Genomic DNA, 16,102 nt, shown 5'->3' on the forward strand with positions numbered 1-16,102 from the left:
GTTGCCAGAGCTGCTCCAGCCAGGCTGGAACAGGTCAGGGAGCAAGCCCCATGGCCGCTGCCAGCACCTATGGTCCAGAGTCAGCCCAGGTGGGTGCAGCTTCCTGGGTCCCAGCTGCTACCAGTCTGCCTCCTGAAAGCGACCACCACACTTGTAGGTAGGAGGGATGCCAAAACGAGAGGTCAAGTAAGGAAACAGCTCTGCCCTCTGCCTGTCCCCTCACTCATAGCAGTGTTCCCAGAAAGACCCTCAGGCTGAGGGGTGGTGGTTGGAAGCCTGTGTGGGTGTGTCACCTTAGCAAGCGAGGGTAGGAGGGCTGGGAAGTGGGGGTGTTGGGGGTTTGGGAGGGTTATTTTAGGGCAGGAGATGTTGGAACACGTTGAAAGACTAGGTGGGAAGAGAAAAGGCCTAGAAACTCTGGGGGTGAGTAACATGTGCTGGATGGACAGACAAATGAATGGACCGACGACAGATAGATGGAGGCATGAAGAGGTGAGTGGACAGTGGGAGGTGTCTCTGCCAGGAGAGGAGATGGTGGGAAGTCAGGAAGAGTGGCCCCAAGCCTGGAAGGGACAGTGGGTAGCCAGGAAAGCTGCCTCCTGCCAAGGAGAATGAGCATGAGAGTTTCAGGGCCAGCTCCGGGAAGGGGGCTGCTCAGCTCCTTTCTCTCCGCCTGGCTGTGGTGGTATCAGGCCCTCCCTTCCTGGGTCTCCCTGACTGCCCTCCTCCGAGAGCCCCCGGCCCTTCCTAGAGCCTCCTTCCTTCCCCACATGGAACCTCGTCGACCCCCTCCCTCCAAGTGGGGGCAGGGTAGGTTCTCACTATGGTCTTGTGGCGTCAGGGGTTCAGGCTGTTTCAGCTTCGGCAGATACCAAGACATGACAAGCTCAACCTGGGCCCTGTCCCCAGGGCAAAGGGTCCTCGCCCTGGCCTGGCCTTCAGCTACCTGGAGACACCAGTCTTGATGTCCCGACCAGAGCCCGTGTGCCTCCCCCGAGCCTGGCCCCCAGTAAAAGTACCTTCTCCTCATGAGAGGGACATGTGGGGTGTCCCCCTATTTCAAGCCTGGTTGCCGCCCACAGGCTGGGCCACTCCCATCGCTGTCACCATCACGGGACGAGAAGCTGGGGGTCAGCTCCTTCTTTAGGACCCGTGCAGTGGGCAGGGCAACTGTCCTCTTGTCTGCCAGCCGCCCCCGGTTCTGGGTAGGGAGGCAAGAGAGGAAGGTTAGGCTGAGCCAGGACACTCAGGGTCCTGGGAGCTGTGCACTCCAGGCCCAAGCCTCAGGCAGGGTGCAGGTGACGGAAGCCCTCAGAGCAGCTGCTAAGATCAAATAGGCACCATCCCTGGCCCCGCTACAGGGCTTCTAGCCCACAGGACAGGCCCGAGGGTCCACATGGGTCCCAGTGGCTGGAGCTGAAGACAAGAGCAGAAAGATGAGGCCCGGGTCTGCTACGGGGGAGCGGGGTGCAGTGAAGGGCTGTAGGCCCTGGCCAGGCTCCTCGTGACACTGCCTCGTCCAGACTCTGCACTCTAGCCGGAGTGTGGGGGTGCCCACCCGGAGGCAGACCCCAGCTTTCTCAGCCCCAGGGAGCCCCAGGGACCACGTGTGCACAACACAGCATGTCTGCATTCTGCCACGTGTTCAACGTGCAGGTACCTCTGTGTGCTTGTGTCTGCTGGACCGTCCCACAAGCTCCTGCATGAACCCCCAGCCACTGCCAAGTCCTGTCTTCTATTCTGCTAGTGCCACGCAGGGTCCAGTTCAGGGTTGTTTGGAGCCTGAGTCTGGGGCCTGATCCTGCTGACCCCTTGCAAACTGCAGGCCTGGGGTTCACAGGTCACTTGATGGGGAGCCCTTGCCAACCTACACCCTTTGTCCCATGGGCCCCTCGTGAGCCTACCCTCTGGGTCAGAAACAGAGATTCCATTTCTTCCACAACACCTCCTTCTCCCCTCCCTACACCCATGTTGTGAGGATGTGGAGCTCATGTGTGTGCTGTGTGCTGGGAGATCAGAGCAGGAAGGCATGTCCTGTGCACAGACATGGAGGGTACTCCACACCGAGCTTGTCCCTGCTCAGAGCACACTATACAAGGTCACTATACACCAAGGCTCCCTACAGTGTCCTTAGGTCCTGCTGCCCCAGTGGAAGAAGAAAAGTTACTGATTATTTTCGGGTGGGCAGGTACCCTTTTTTTATTTAATAAGGGGTTGCTGTTTCAGGGGGGTGGCAGGGACCTTGGGATTATCTAATTCTCTCTCATCTCTTCCGTCACCTGGGGGCCCTCGGACATCCTCTTTCCTGTTGCAAGGACAATGCCATCATACCCACGAGCTTGAGGAGGAAAGTGTGGGGGTGGGTCTCGCCTCACCCTGGACCCGTGTCATCCTGGACCTGCAGGACTGCTAAGCAGCCACCATCGTCCTGTCCTCCAGAATAAGGGACCTTCCCTTCAGACCCAGCCCACCCCAGCTCCAGATTTGGTCAGTGGCCCCAACAGGGTCAGGGGGCCCTAGTCTTCTCCCCTCGCTTGGTCTGGGGACCACAGTTGCCCCCCTCTCCACGCCCCCCACCGCGAGCCACAGTCTCCCCCATACTTGCCCTTATGAATCCACTTGGGACACCCTCCGTATTCCTCTCTGCAACATACTCAGTGAGAGACCCTGGGCAGCACTGGGGCTGGGTGGGAGTCTGAGGGTTGGCCTGAGAGATGAAATGGCCTGCTTTGTGGCCCCTTCTGAGACCCTGGCCTTGGCCCTGTGCTCTAACAGCAAGAGCAGAGAGTGGTTGAGCCGCAGGTGCGAGGGCCTGTCTGGTCCAGCTATTGGGCGCCAAGGGCAGTGTTTTCAACAACCGCTGGCCTGTCTGAAGTGTGCACTGCTGGGAAGTCCCACTCCGGTCTGTCCTTCTCTAGCCTGTGGCCCAAGCACCAGGACCTCCTCTCCTGTCTTTCTGCTTTAATTGAACTATTCTCTTAAGAAGAAAAGGAAATGCATTTCCCTCTGCTTCTCATCTGTAGGGCAAGTAGGAGAGGAAAATGAGGGCAGTAATACCGCCACTTGGGATGAGGCCAGACCAGCTATGCTGGCCTGCGGTGGCTCTTGGAGGTGCTCCTGTGGGAGGGGAGCTGAGGAAGAGGGACCAGGATGGGCAGCCCTGACCCCGACCAAGGACAGGGAGCATACTTTCCTCCTACGCACACCCAAGACCTCAGCCACTCACCCCTGCTCAGCAGCGCACAGATTTGAAAACTCTGTGACAAACCTCTGTTGCTAGTCAACCATTGGCGCCTCAGAACACAAGGAGGGGAACAGGAAAGCCTTCTTGCATGTCTGCATGATCCCTGCACCAAATATGCACACCCACATTGTGCCCCTGGGGTATCTGTGGCTGTGAGGTGTGTATGTACCTTCGGGCCTGGCTGTGGGGGATGGAGGAAGACCATCTCTATGTGGCGAAAGCGGGGCTGGAAAGACAAGGGGGTCTGTGTAGCTCCTTCCTAAGGGAAGGGTACAGGGATGGGCCTGGGAGGGACCAGGTTCAGGAGAGGCAGGCCCAGGTCTGAGGCATCCCTCATGCAGGACAGGGACCCGGGAGCCCCAGACAGGTAGGCAGTTCGAGGTCGTGGCCTCATCCCTGCCAGACCTCCCCACCCCTCTCCAATCCAAGCAATGTTCTGGGGAAATTGATACTGGGCTCAGGCCACCTGAACCCCACACTGGTGTGAGAGACCTCTGGAAGGGTGGGTTAAGACAGGCTGGGACCCTCCAACCCGAACAGAAACCCCAGGCTAGCCTTGAGGGTGCCCAGAAGACTCTTCTCCCAGTACCAGCTGCTTGAAAAGGTGCGTTAAGTGGAGTGGGAGCTCAGCTTCTTGCCCCAGGCAGGTACCGTAGTAGCAGGTAAGAGGTGGGCTGCCTGTGCGCACATACTCTGACCATGAGCTCATGGCAGACAGGTGTGTGGGGTGGGCACACAGGAGAGGCATGGCTGTATCCCCGTCCCCCTGTCCAACTTGTGTGTCTGATCTGGTGTCTGTATTCACAGGTGTGTTTGTGGCTTCCCCGCCTGCTCAGGTTACCCGCCTCCAGGGTTCATGAGGAAACCAAAACATCCCTTCCTCCTTCCTACTTCCAGTCCAAACTAAAGAAGCTGAAGGTGGTGTCCTGGGTCCTCTCTCACCCCTTCCTGTGTGGGGGGCTGCAGACGCCAGCAATAACAGCACAATCCCAACCACCACCAGCAGCCAGGGCCCTAACCGGCTCTCCCCGAGCAGCTCAAAATTGGTTCCTCTCAAGATGCAATTTCTTCTTCAGATCAGTCCTCCAACTATTGCTGCCTGGAGGACATAGGATGTGGAAGACAGTGCTTCAGGGGCAGGCCCAGCACCCCAATCTCTGCTGCTCCCCTAGGCCAAAGAGGGCGTCAATACATGTCTACACTGGGTTGGGGGTCCCACATCAGCCTCCACCTCCAGATCTTGACACCAAAGGCCCACACTGCTCAGATTCTGCCCCCAACTGGGTTGTATCCTCAGACTCTCCTGGACATCCAGGGCCTTGCCCAGCAGGGTTCTAGCTTTTGGCATCCCAGAGACACATGTTACTCACCTCCAAGCTGTGACCACCCCAGAATGTACATCCAGGCCAGCCAACAGTGCCACATCCCAGAACAAGTGTTACCTTAGGACCAGCCCCTCTCCCAAGCCAGGCCAGCTGACACAGTGACACCCCCACCCCCACCCCAGACCTGTGACAGGGCAGGGTCCCAGGCCCCAGGTGGATGGCACTGTCCAGGGAGGAGACCTTTACAGCCTAGGCTGTCCCCAAGACCTGAGAAGCAGCAGCTCCAAGATAGGGAATGGTCAGGTCCTGCATCCAAAGAGCGGAGGGCTGCCCCAGGATTCCCACCCAAAGCGAAGTCTCCCCTATTTGCCCCTGCGGGGGCTCACTCCTGCACACTGGCAGGGTTGAGGTTAGGACTCTGGGTCCTAGAGAACAGGCACAAGCTCCACAGGGGAGAAGGAAGACCCAAAGCCCCAACTTTTCTCCCCCATCTCACCACCGGGGAGGATATTCGACAGCCCGGACAGTCGCAGATCGGAGGGTGCACCTGCAGAATCCCCTTGGACATAAGCGTCTTCGGACTTTTTCCTGTGAGGAGAGCCGAGGCAGGACCGGTGAGAGAGCAGGGCTGGGGCACAGGTAGAGCCGGCACGCACGGGCGCGCTTTCGGGGCGCAGTAAGCTGCACGGCCGGTTCCCCCTCCTGGCACGTGTAGGAACATCCAACTTCTGAACCCGCTCCCTGGCCCTGCCGCCCACCACACCCTCGCGGACGCCGCGGGGATCTGCGGGGCTCAGAAACTCAAGATCCCGGCAAGCGCCGGCCCCTGACCAAGGGCGGCCTCCTCCCCGCCCCCTGTGTCCCTCCTCCCGCTCTCTACCCTCTCTCCAAGCCGCTCCGGGGGAACTGGGAACAGGGTTCACGAAGGTCGAGCCTGCGCGCGGGTGAGCGGCGCCGCCTGGACCAGGGCTGTTTCTGAGACCTCAGCGGGAGGAGGGCGGCCACAGCAGAGCCGCGAGCCTCAAAGCCAGCGCGACTGGGTCCCCAACTCTCTAAGGATCCCCCACCCCCGCCCCTGTCGCTCGCTGCGCTTCCCCCGTTTGCCTGCTCCGGCGCCCTCGCAACGCGCCCTCGGAGCCAGACTCCTGAATGCTCTGAGCAGGCTGCTCCCAGCCCCGCCGCCGTGCCAGCTCCGCGCGCGCCCCCGCCCCGACGCGCGCCCCCGCGGCCCCCACCTACCCACGACACCCCTACACCTTCCCTTGCCTTCCAGCAACTCGCACCCGCACCCCGACCGCCCATGGGCCCCTCTCCTCCCGCTGGAACCTGGTGGCTCCCCGACCCGGGAGGGAAGTGGGGTCCCGCCCAGCCGGCCTCCCGCCGTCTCCCGAGTTCCCCTAAACTTCCCCTGGGCCACACAGCCCAGGAATCCCGCAAAGACCTTCCGAGTGGGAGGAGGGGCCGGCTCGTGTGTAGCCGGGAGCCCAGAGCACCGCGGCTCAAGCTGAGGTGGCGGTGGAGGCCGAGGGCGCTCTGCTCGGGTCCAACAAGGCGACCGTGCTGGGGGCGGGGGGGGGGGGGGGGGGAGTGTCCCTGCGGCAGCCCCAGAGTCGCAGCGCCCTCTCCGGGCGGAGATGGAGTCTCCCGGGTGGCAGAATGAGGGGGTCCGGACCCAGGGGTCCTCGGGGAGCAGAGGGGAGGGACCGTAGCGGCCTGCGCCCCCGCCGCGGCCGCACCTTTGTGGCGGATGCTGCGCTTCCAGTCCTTGGCCGTCTCTCGGCCGCTGACGAACTGGAACTCGTTGGGTGTGAGCCACTCGCCGCGGTGGCGGATGGACGGACCCTTGCTGCCTTGGCAGTTTGCGCACGGAGAGCAGCGCGCGGTGGGCGCCGCGCTCCACCTCGATGCCCGGCTCGCCGTTGTCCAGCAGCGGCTGGAAATCGGGGCCGCGGCCGCAGTGGCTGAGACGCGTTCCAGGGCCAGAGGGCCCCGGGGCAGGTGGAGGTGCGGGGCGGCCTTGTGCAGGCTCAGGTAGGCGCGCGGGGAGCGGAGTGGTGGAGCCCACAGCGCCTCGTAGCCAGCGGTCGCGGCGGGCAGCGAGGCGGCCGGGGGCAGGGCGGCCGCGGCCGGCAGCGGTGTCGGGTAGCCTGGGAGCGGCGGCAGTGGCAGTGCGGCCCGGGTCGGATGGAAGGTGGCCAGAGCCAGGGCCAGGTCTTCGCGGCCTGGGAGCTCCTTCTTGACCGCTGGCGTGACGGGCGGTGGCCTTGTAGCCTGGCTCTCCGCCGCCGGCGCCACTTGCTCGGGCCTGGGCTGGCGTTGGGTCTCGAGGGCGGGGGGCCCGGGAGTCTCCCGGCGGCGCGCCCGCCCTACCCGCTACTGCGCCCCGGCACCTGCGGCCGCGCCGCCCGCCGGGCCACCACGGGCCGCTTCTCGGCCGGCTGCCGGGGCCTTGGCTGCCTGAGACATGGTGCTGCGGGAGCTCCTCTCGATCCCCTATCGACCTGCCGAGCGCCGCACCCCCGGGGCCCCAGGGCTCCACAGGGCCCTGGGCCACCTGCGCCCGCGCCCCCTGGGGCGGCCCCGCTCGCTGGTCCGCCCGCAGGACCCAGCCGGGCAGTGGAGTCCAGAAGTCTCTGGCCCTGCGCCCCGCCCCGCCCGGGGGTCCCAGGCCCCAGCCCCACCTCGCCGCCCCGGCGCCCCGGCTGCGCACCCGCGTACACTGGGGCGCGCCCGCCCGGCAGGGACTTGGGAGACTCCCGCCGCTGCCGCCGCCACAACTTGGCCCATTTAAACGGCCCCGGCTAGGCCGGCGGGCGGGCGGGCGCGGGCTCCAGCAGGGGGTGCGTGACGGCCGACTGGGCTCACACGGCTGGCGGCGGGGGCGGTGGGACAGGGCTGCGCCCCTGCCCTATTTCCAAGCGCGCGAGGGTGTGCGAAGGAGCGTACGCTAGCGAGAAGCTGCGCGCCCCGACCGCGCCATCGTTGAGGGAGTCATGGGGCGCAGCTGGGAGCCCCGGACTACACTTGGGGAGGGGGCGGGCCCAGGACCGAGAGTGGGCTCCTGGCGCAGGAGGGACCTGTGATTAGGAGCGGCCCGCTGGCCTGGCGGTTCTGGGTAGGAGTGTTTTCACAGCGGCGGTGGGTGGTGGGCATCAGTGTTGGGCGTGGGTGGTCTCCTCTGCATCTGCAGGGTGTGAGGCTGTGGGTTTGTGGTGTGTGGCCTCTGCAAATATGTTGGGGAGGTTTCATGTTCTGTGAACAACACGACAACGATGCTGTCAATAACCGCCACCTTACTACTCTGCACTTTACATGCCTTAGTTCACTTGATCGTCTCAATATGAGTTTTCCTCATTATTCTCATTTTATAGATGAGGAGGGTGAGACACAGAGAGGTCAAGTAACTCTCCTGATGTCATACAGCTGTTTTAAATCCAGGCTCTCTGACTCCAGGACAAACAATATCTGAGCCATGCTGTGGGGCAGGAAGGTGGGCTAGATGCAGTCTGGTTGAGGGATGGAAGATGTGGGGAGGAAGAGGGGCCGATGAGTGCGAGATTGCACACTTGAGCACATTTCTGTTCCCTAGTATGAGCCAGTCTGGGGAAGAGGAACCCTCTACACTCATGTCCACTTTGGTGCCTTGAGGAAGCAGGTCAGCCTTGGCCCAGTCCTGGCATGAGGGTGGCTTGTCCCTTGGTGTTCAACTCCCATCTCCCTGCAGGCCAGCATGGCAGCCTTGCAGTAGAAGCATTAGGAAGAGAAACAGAAACCTACTAATAGCTGATGAGACAGGTTTGTCTTTCTCTGATGTGTTATTCTGAACAAGCTAGAAAGTAGCCTCAGATCCCATCCCAGCGCCTAGACCCCCACTGAGATGCATTTGGCACGGCATTTTTGTGGGCATCTCTCTGACCGGGCTCTGGGGGGTTGAGCTGGACCACAGGCGTGCTTGCATGAGCACCTTGTGCAAGGGAGTGATGGGAGTGAGGGAGCACCCCACCCTCACCCACCTCCTCCCAGGCACCTGCACCAGCTGGGCATGAGCCTGACCACTGGCTCCTGCTCTGCTCTCCCTTGCTGATGCACACTGCCAAGATCATCTGCAACCGAGGCACCAGCCAGCCCCAAGACTGACTCGGGGAGCAAGGTCTGGGCTGAGACCAGGAACGTGTCTGGGAACCTATGCACCCAAACCTCTGTATCCCCCTTCTGCTCTACTCTTTGTCCATCTGCCTGCTGGGATTTAAGGGGCCAGGTGTGAATGTGGGTGTGAAAGTGAGTGGTCCTCTATGGTGTGCCACCCTCAGCCCAGTTGCCCTCCGTGCAAACTGGACACCTGCACATGCCTGACCCTAGGTGCACACTCACCTTCTGTGGTCCGCGTCTTGCTCTCAGGTGTGCTCCCTCCATGTCTAATGGATGCAGGAGGCTGTTCCTGCCCAAGAGCCAAGGCCCACAGAGGAGCCATCATGCTAAGCTGTGGTCATGGCACAGTGTGGAGAGGTTATCAGGGCTCAGCGTGAGGCCAACTGTCCGGCTACAGCCCTGACACCGCTTTCAAGAGATGGTCCCCTCCACTCAGCTCTTCTCATGTTTGCCTGCACCTATTCACTGACCCTTAGGCCTCCTAACCCCTGACCTTTAAACTGAGGTTTGGGGAGGGAAGGCTAGTGCAGTTTATCTCTAGATCTGAGAAGGTACCATGTAGCCTGTGGAGGGGGCCTCCCTTCCCTTCTGCAGGACCACCCTTGACTCACCCCTGACTTCTTTCATCCTGAACAGGCCCACAGTGGTGAAGGAGGGGCAAAGAAGGCCCCAACTCTGGCTTTCGGAAGTGGAACCCAGCTGGCAAGGTAAGGGGGCTAAACTAACCTAGCTCACCCAGCCTAACCTCCATGCTACTATCTGGTTCCACCTCTCTCTGGAGGATCAAGGGGCTTCCTAAAATGACCATGACTGGGTTCAAAGCTCCCTGCAGGACCCCTTCTCCTCCAAGGGCCACACCCTGACTTTCAGGAGACCCCCTTCTAGGGCTTTGGCTGATCAGTTCACCCCTACCCCCACCCCTACCTGTTTCCCCCTCTTCATGGGAAGTAGACCTCTCTGCCCACAGGATCAGAGCCACTTTCCCACAGGGATCAGGCATCCTTACTCCTGGGCATTCTACCCCTGCCACAAGGATCTGCTCACTTTCTTCCTCCTGTCCACCTGTGTCCTGGTTTGGCACCTGCTCTGCGCTTCTGACTGGAGCCAGAGGTCAGAAGGACAGAATTTTGGCTCTAGAACCTCCCCCCGCCTGGAGTTCAGGCCTGGCGGCACCTTCCTTGGGAAACGCAGGTGGGAGCGGCTGCCCAAACCCCTCCTCCGGCCCTCAGAGGCCCCGCCCCTGCCTTCCTCGTGGCCATGGGGCGGCCCCCTCGCTGCTCGAGGTCCCCCCGCTGGGGGCCCTCTGCCGCTGGGCGGAGGCCTGAGCCCCTGCCGCCGCCATGGCCGCCACCGCCACCAGGGAGGGGGAGGGGGTCATAAATAACCTGCGGGGCAGCTAGGCCCTGGCGGTGCAGAAGGTGACCCGAGACATCGGGGAGTGCGCGGGGGCGGCCCGCAGACCCTGCTGCCCCCAACCCGGGCTCGGCCAGCCTTGACCGCCTCTTCTGGAGCTCTCCGACCCAGTCCACGACTGGCGCTCCTGCCAGTAGCCTCGCTCCCATCCTGGAGGGCCTGCCTACCCCCATCTCCAGACTGTGCCCCTTAGAGCCCCTTTTCATCCATTCGTTCACCAGTCATTTATTGAGCACCAGATGTGCAGCCCCAGGGAGAGGGATCCCGAGGTGAGGCTGGGAGATGCAGAGGAAAGCAGTGTGTCTCTGGACCTCAGGTGCATCCTTGGGCCTGCTCCCTCAGCCTAGTCTTCCTGAGCTCATCCAGGGTGACTGTCAGGGTGGGAGAGCAGGCCCAGACATGCCAGGCACGGGAAGGCATGCAGGGACAGACCACACAGGTGTGAGCACAGCTGACACGTCTCTGAGGAAGTACATCCTTGTGTACACGTCCGTGTCCTCAGGCAAGCACCCGAAGCCAGCAACAGATACATACGACAGGGTACATTCTCAAAAGCGCAGGCGCAGGACAGGGGCTTGCACGGATGCTGACATCTTGACCACACACGTGCACGGACAGTGTATGTGTTCACGTACAGCACAGCCAGAGGAAGGACACCAAGACCTGTGCAAAAACATCCGTAGACACACAGGCCTGCACCATGGGCTCCATTTGGATACAGCTGTCATATCTAAGACAGCATGGCTGGGGCAAGGGTCTGGTTTAGGAAGGGTTAACCTGTGAGGTCAAAGGTCAGTGGTGAGTCAGCTGGGGCTCCCCCAGACTCCCTGCAAGAGTGGCAGGAGCTTCCGGGAGGAATGTGTCTGTTTCCAGCTGCAGGTCAGACACAGGAGGGGCTGCCCTGCGAGGACATGCCTTACCTTTGGCCAGTCCCGAGCTGGCGGCAGGCCATGCCGTCTCCGTCTCAGGAGTAGAGATGTTTCCGAGCCCAGTCTGTTCACTGACCTTAACATATGCCATTTAAAGGAGAAAGAGATAGGACCTAGGGTCAACCTTACATTCTCCCGTGGGTGTGCAGACTTGGGGCACCCACAGGGCACACGCTGCCGGAGAGCACTGGTTACACGATACTCACCTGCTGTGTTACACAGAAGTTGGGACACACACACACTTTCTCAGACACAAATACAAGGACACAAATGAGCTCAACACACAGGGTGCGCTGGGTACACTGATGTCGTACAGAGGAAGTTGCTGGTCTGGCAACATGGGTCGGAGTCTGGCTACCACTGGCTCTGCTTGCTTGGCCCCTCTTGAGGAGGGACGAAGACACCCACTTGCTGGCATCACTGGGGACAGAGAGCAGCACCTGCCCCAGAGCAGCCTGCCGGGGGCTGTGGACCCTTCTTGGCCCGGGTTATGCTGAGGTAGGCTGACACAGGTGGTAAGGACAGCAGACTCTGCAGGGGCCTGAGATTTGGGTCCTCCTGGCTAGCCACTGAATGACCCAGTCTTCGCTGCCCTTCTTTGGACCTTAGTTTCTCCATCTGAAAAATGAGATAGGGGCTCAAAATCTGTGGGTTCCCTTTGGCTCAGAGGAGAGCAGTCAGGGTAAGATGTGGCTACATGTGCCCTGGTCAGCACGGTGAGGCAGGCCTGGCACACCCTAGATGCTTTCTCCATAAATGGGCCCAGAGTGCAGGACCTGGGGGGTCCACTCCAAGGTAGGGCCAAGTAAAGGGCAGGAGCAGAGTCTTCCAGGGCCCCTCGGGACCAAAGAATCTATCCCAGTGAATGGGCATGAGGGCTGGTGTCACCCCTTTCTCTCCCTGTCGACACTGCCAGCCTACTGCCTGGACATGGCTTAGGGTGGAAACGGGGTTGGGGGGACCCCCGGACGCAGCTGGTGCCCTGCTGGGTGGATGTGGGTGCCAAAGCCCCACGTGGTCCTCATCCCTCATGGCACAAGCCTCTGCAGCACCAGTCACCCCCTCTTTCAGATGTCAGGTCAGGGAGATGACCAGAGTGGAGTAGTAGAGCTGGGTGCAGCACGCAGACTCAGCTCCAGTCCCATTACACCCCTACGTCCCAGGAATGTGCCAGCAGGGGCTGAGTGTGAGAGACGAGGAGACCCTTACCTGAGAGTGTAGGGTTTCCTGTGTGCTCGTGTGTGTCCATACTGTGTGCTTATATGTGAATGTGCTTCCCTCCTCCTGTGACCACAGTCTTGCTGTCCACATCAGCTCATAGTCAGCGTAGATCCCACATGAAGGCCTTAGGGACCCACGCTCCTCATTGTGGGGGTATAGGCCCTGGAGGGTCAATCCCAACTCGGCTGGTCACATGTGTACTCTTTGCATGGTCAGCTGTCTTGGCCTGGGCAGACCTGTGACCACAGTCCTGATAGAGACATTAGGAGGTGCTGTCCTCAGAGTCGTAGGGCAGCGGTCAGGCTCCCATGGGGGGGAGTGGGTACTGGGGGAGGAGTGGGCTTGGATGTGGGAGGGGCCTTGGAGTGGAGCATGATGAGCATGATGGGGCAGAATGGGCTCCCGTGGGCTCTCTGCCAGGACTGCCAGGTGGAAGTTGAAGGAGAAGAGGGGACATTCAGGTGGGGACCCTCAGCACAGAAAGCCTGGAGGCAGAGGGAAACGGGAGGTGAGGGGTCAGTTGGTGGAGGGCTAGGAGGGTGGGAGGCTACAGCTGCTGTCTCCAGGCCCAGCTCTGAAAGACTCCCAGGCTGCACAGGGAGTCCAGACTGGCTCTGGGAGCAACTGTTAATACGTTGGACTTCCTGCAGAGTGTGAGCTCCCTATGAGCAGGACTTTTGTTTTCTGACATACCCACGTGTCAGCATTTGAGGGCTGCATACAGGGGTCCATCCTGGTGTGGCCCACTCAGCCCGGCTTGGCCTCCCTGCCCTGGGGAAGCCCCATCCCTGCTCACCTCTTCTCCCAGCACCTGTCCACTGGGCTTCTGCCCAGGCAGGACTCTAAATACCCTCCTGTCCCCAGAAGATTCTCAAGAGTTTGGCCACAGGCATCCTCTTCATCAGAGAGAGAGAGAGAAAGTCCTCAAGCCTCTTGGCAAGGCCTCATCCACTATGTTGCAGCAGGATTGCAACTCTGCGCCTGCCTGCGCTGGGAGGAGGGGTGGTCTGGGTGTACCTCACACACAGTCCCACCGTCAGGGCCACCAGGAAGACCAACAGTCACTTTGACGGCATGGATTTGTCGCCTCAAGAAGTAGCAAGCCGAGGTGGTCAGTGAATTCACGATTTCACGAGTCCAGCCCAGGCTGGCTGTTTGAGGTCATCGACTTAGCCTGACCCCATCCAAGGCCCGGTCCTCCTTGCCAGTGGGCCCATTCCTCCAAGGGCTGGTTGAGTTGGTCACATCCCTGTGGGGTGCCCCGAATGCACTGACATCTGTGAGTGCCTGTCTGGGTGTGAGTTTCCTTTATTTTTATTATTTTTAAAGATTTACTTATTTGGTGGGGGGAGGGACAGACAGAGAGGGAGAGGGGAAGCAGACTCCATGCTGAGTGGGGAGCACAATGCGGGTGCCCAATCTCATGACCCTGAGACCCACCTGAGCCGAAACCAAGAGTCAGACACTCAACCAACTGAGCCACCCAGGCACCCCTGGGTGTGAGGGTTCCTTTATTACTGCAACCCACTAAGTCCTCCATGGGGTCAACTCACCTTCTGCGCGGAGTGGCCCCGCACACTGTGCCATGAGAACAGGAACTCTGTGATGCCCAACCGTGTGAAGTTATGCACAGTGCCCCAGGTGCAGTCTCAGAAGTGGGCAGGCTGAAGAGCACAGTCTGGTATGGGCTGAGACCCTGAGCAGAGCCCATCGGCAGAGGCCAGACCCACACCTACCTCCGGCAGGGGAGGGGCAGCGATTCCAGGGCTCTGTCCAAGGCCACAACCTGGCACTTTCTCCAGGGCATTTAATAGTCCCAGGTTGGCCTTGGGGGCCTTCCCACCTGCAGACTGGCTAGGCTGCTTGGGGGCCTGGGGGAAGTGGGAGCAGAAGAGGCAACCGGAGGGACTGGGGCTGGTCTGAGGGGGTTTTACCTCTGCATAGAGGAATATGGGCATCCCCAAATGTGGAGTCCTCATGCCCTGCTCAGGACAAAGGATCCTGACCTTTGATGCTCTGTGTACATGCAGATGCTAACAGAGGTCAGCGTGCTATAGACCCCTCCCAGGAGAACAGACAGACCATTCTTCCAGACTGGGTGGCCTTGCCAAAATATGAGTCTGCCACATGTCGGCAGTTGAGTAACTGTGTGTCTAAGGTCCAGCAGGTATATGTGGGCTCCTGAGCTCCCGGGGCCTCAGAGACGTGACAGGGTGATTCATGACTGGTGAGGGGCAAAGCCAGAACTCCTGCTGGGTTATCCCATCTTCCATCCAGGAACATGGTCCTCAGCGAATTGTCAGCTTCTGCTTGATAGCGTGATTTTGGCCTCAATACATTGGGATTTTTCTTAGTGCTTCTAGTTGACGCCTTGCTATGTATTAGATGGGCTTCACTCATGGGCACATGCCCTGAGACCATCCCCTCAGATCAGCCTCGCCTCTCATTCCTGCCTCACCCACCCCTCAAACATAGGCTGGGTTGAGGGGTAGATGAGTGGGGGGATGGACTGATGCGTGAATGAGTGGATGATGGGTGACTGGGTAAGTGGGTGGGTTCTACACTAGGCACTCTTCTCTTTCATAAGACTTCTGTGGTTTCCTTTACAGACTATGAACCTGAGTCTCTAGCTTCAGTCCAGACACTCAAGATAAGCAGGTGGGAGCAGGGCCAACATCACCACCAGGCACAGAGAGCATAGAACCTGGATCCCTGGTGCTTTTAGAGACGACAAAGACATTTTACTTTAATTTCCCTTAAAACCAGAAGGAAGAAAATAATATAATAGCCTGCCCTGTGCATCCACCCCACAGCCCCCTGAGTCTTTTTCCTACCGCCATGCTGTCATCCCCATCTCGCTCGCAGTCCCTCAGAGAGCAGGCACCATACTCCTCCCCATTAGCCAATCAGCAAACCTCATATGTGCTCCCTTCTAGATCCCTTTCCTTCAAATACCTAGTCTGGCCCCTCTCACCTATGATATTTCTGTGATACTCCCAGACTCTGCCCCCACTCATCCAGTACCTGATGGGCACATCTGGCCAACTTGCTCTCCAGGGGCTCCTTTGGGAACAGTCTGGGACCCTTGGCCTCCAGGCCTTGCCTCCGCCCGTGGGCTCAACTTCCTGTTTCCCTGTCTTCTTCAGTGTCTGAGCATGGCTGAGTTGTTGCCTTTGCCCAGGAGCGTCACTCCCTAATATCACTATTCTGTGGCCCCGTTACCACTTGTGTAGCAACTTCTGCATTTGGGAGTCCTTTCCTCCATTGAAAAATTTTAAATTATATTTTATAACCCTATTGATATAAAGACAAATATAATCCATGATAGATATATTATTTAATCTTCATTATTATTATATTATTTTTTTTCCTTCTGGTTTTAAGGGAAATCAAAGTAAAATGTCTTTGTCGTCTCTAAAGGCACCAGGGATCCAGGTTCTATGCTCTCTGTGCCTGGTGGTGATGTTGGCCCTCTCCCACCTGCTTATCTTCAAGACTTACAGCAGCAACCCCTCCTCCAAGAAGCCTCCCTGGATTGCCTTCCTTTCCTGTCAGGGTGTCCTACACCCCAGAACACCAGCACATACCCTGGACCCACAGGTTTCTTACTGTGTTGCTGAGGCCCTGGGCAGACGAGGGTGCTCAGAAGGGCCAAGTGGAGCCCCCCTGGGGATGCTGATTTGGGTGACTTCACTGAGAAGTGATTCTGGCAGGCTGGTACGGAAGCTGAGCTGGAAGTGGCAGTGGCAGAGGGAGGTGGTGTTGACAGAGACTGAGATTTTGAAGAAAGACCTGACCTCTAGGGAGGGGCAGGCAAGGCC

The 16,102-nt window shown here is 59.7% G+C and overlaps 2 long non-coding RNA genes across 2 annotated transcripts; one reads left to right on the top strand and one right to left on the bottom strand.

Annotated features, from left to right (window-relative positions):
- Positions 1-1,063: 1,063 nt before the first annotated feature.
- On the bottom strand, positions 1,064-6,427 carry LOC135362142 (uncharacterized). Its single transcript, XR_010406645.1, has 3 exons — positions 6,306-6,427; positions 5,066-5,157; positions 1,064-1,201 (listed from the first exon to the last, which is right to left on the bottom strand). It is a non-coding gene; the product is annotated as an uncharacterized LOC135362142 (long non-coding RNA).
- LOC135362143 (uncharacterized) lies at positions 4,992-15,381 on the top strand. Its single transcript, XR_010406646.1, has 3 exons — positions 4,992-5,183; positions 9,355-9,425; positions 14,891-15,381. It is a non-coding gene; the product is annotated as an uncharacterized LOC135362143 (long non-coding RNA).
- Positions 15,382-16,102: the final 721 nt, after the last annotated feature.

This window comes from Mirounga angustirostris, unplaced genomic scaffold, assembly GCF_029215605.1.
Source record: "Mirounga angustirostris isolate CCGP_5_RB_7025 unplaced genomic scaffold, mMirAng1.0.hap1 SCAF_12, whole genome shotgun sequence".
NCBI classification, from domain to species: domain Eukaryota; kingdom Metazoa; phylum Chordata; class Mammalia; order Carnivora; family Phocidae; genus Mirounga; species Mirounga angustirostris.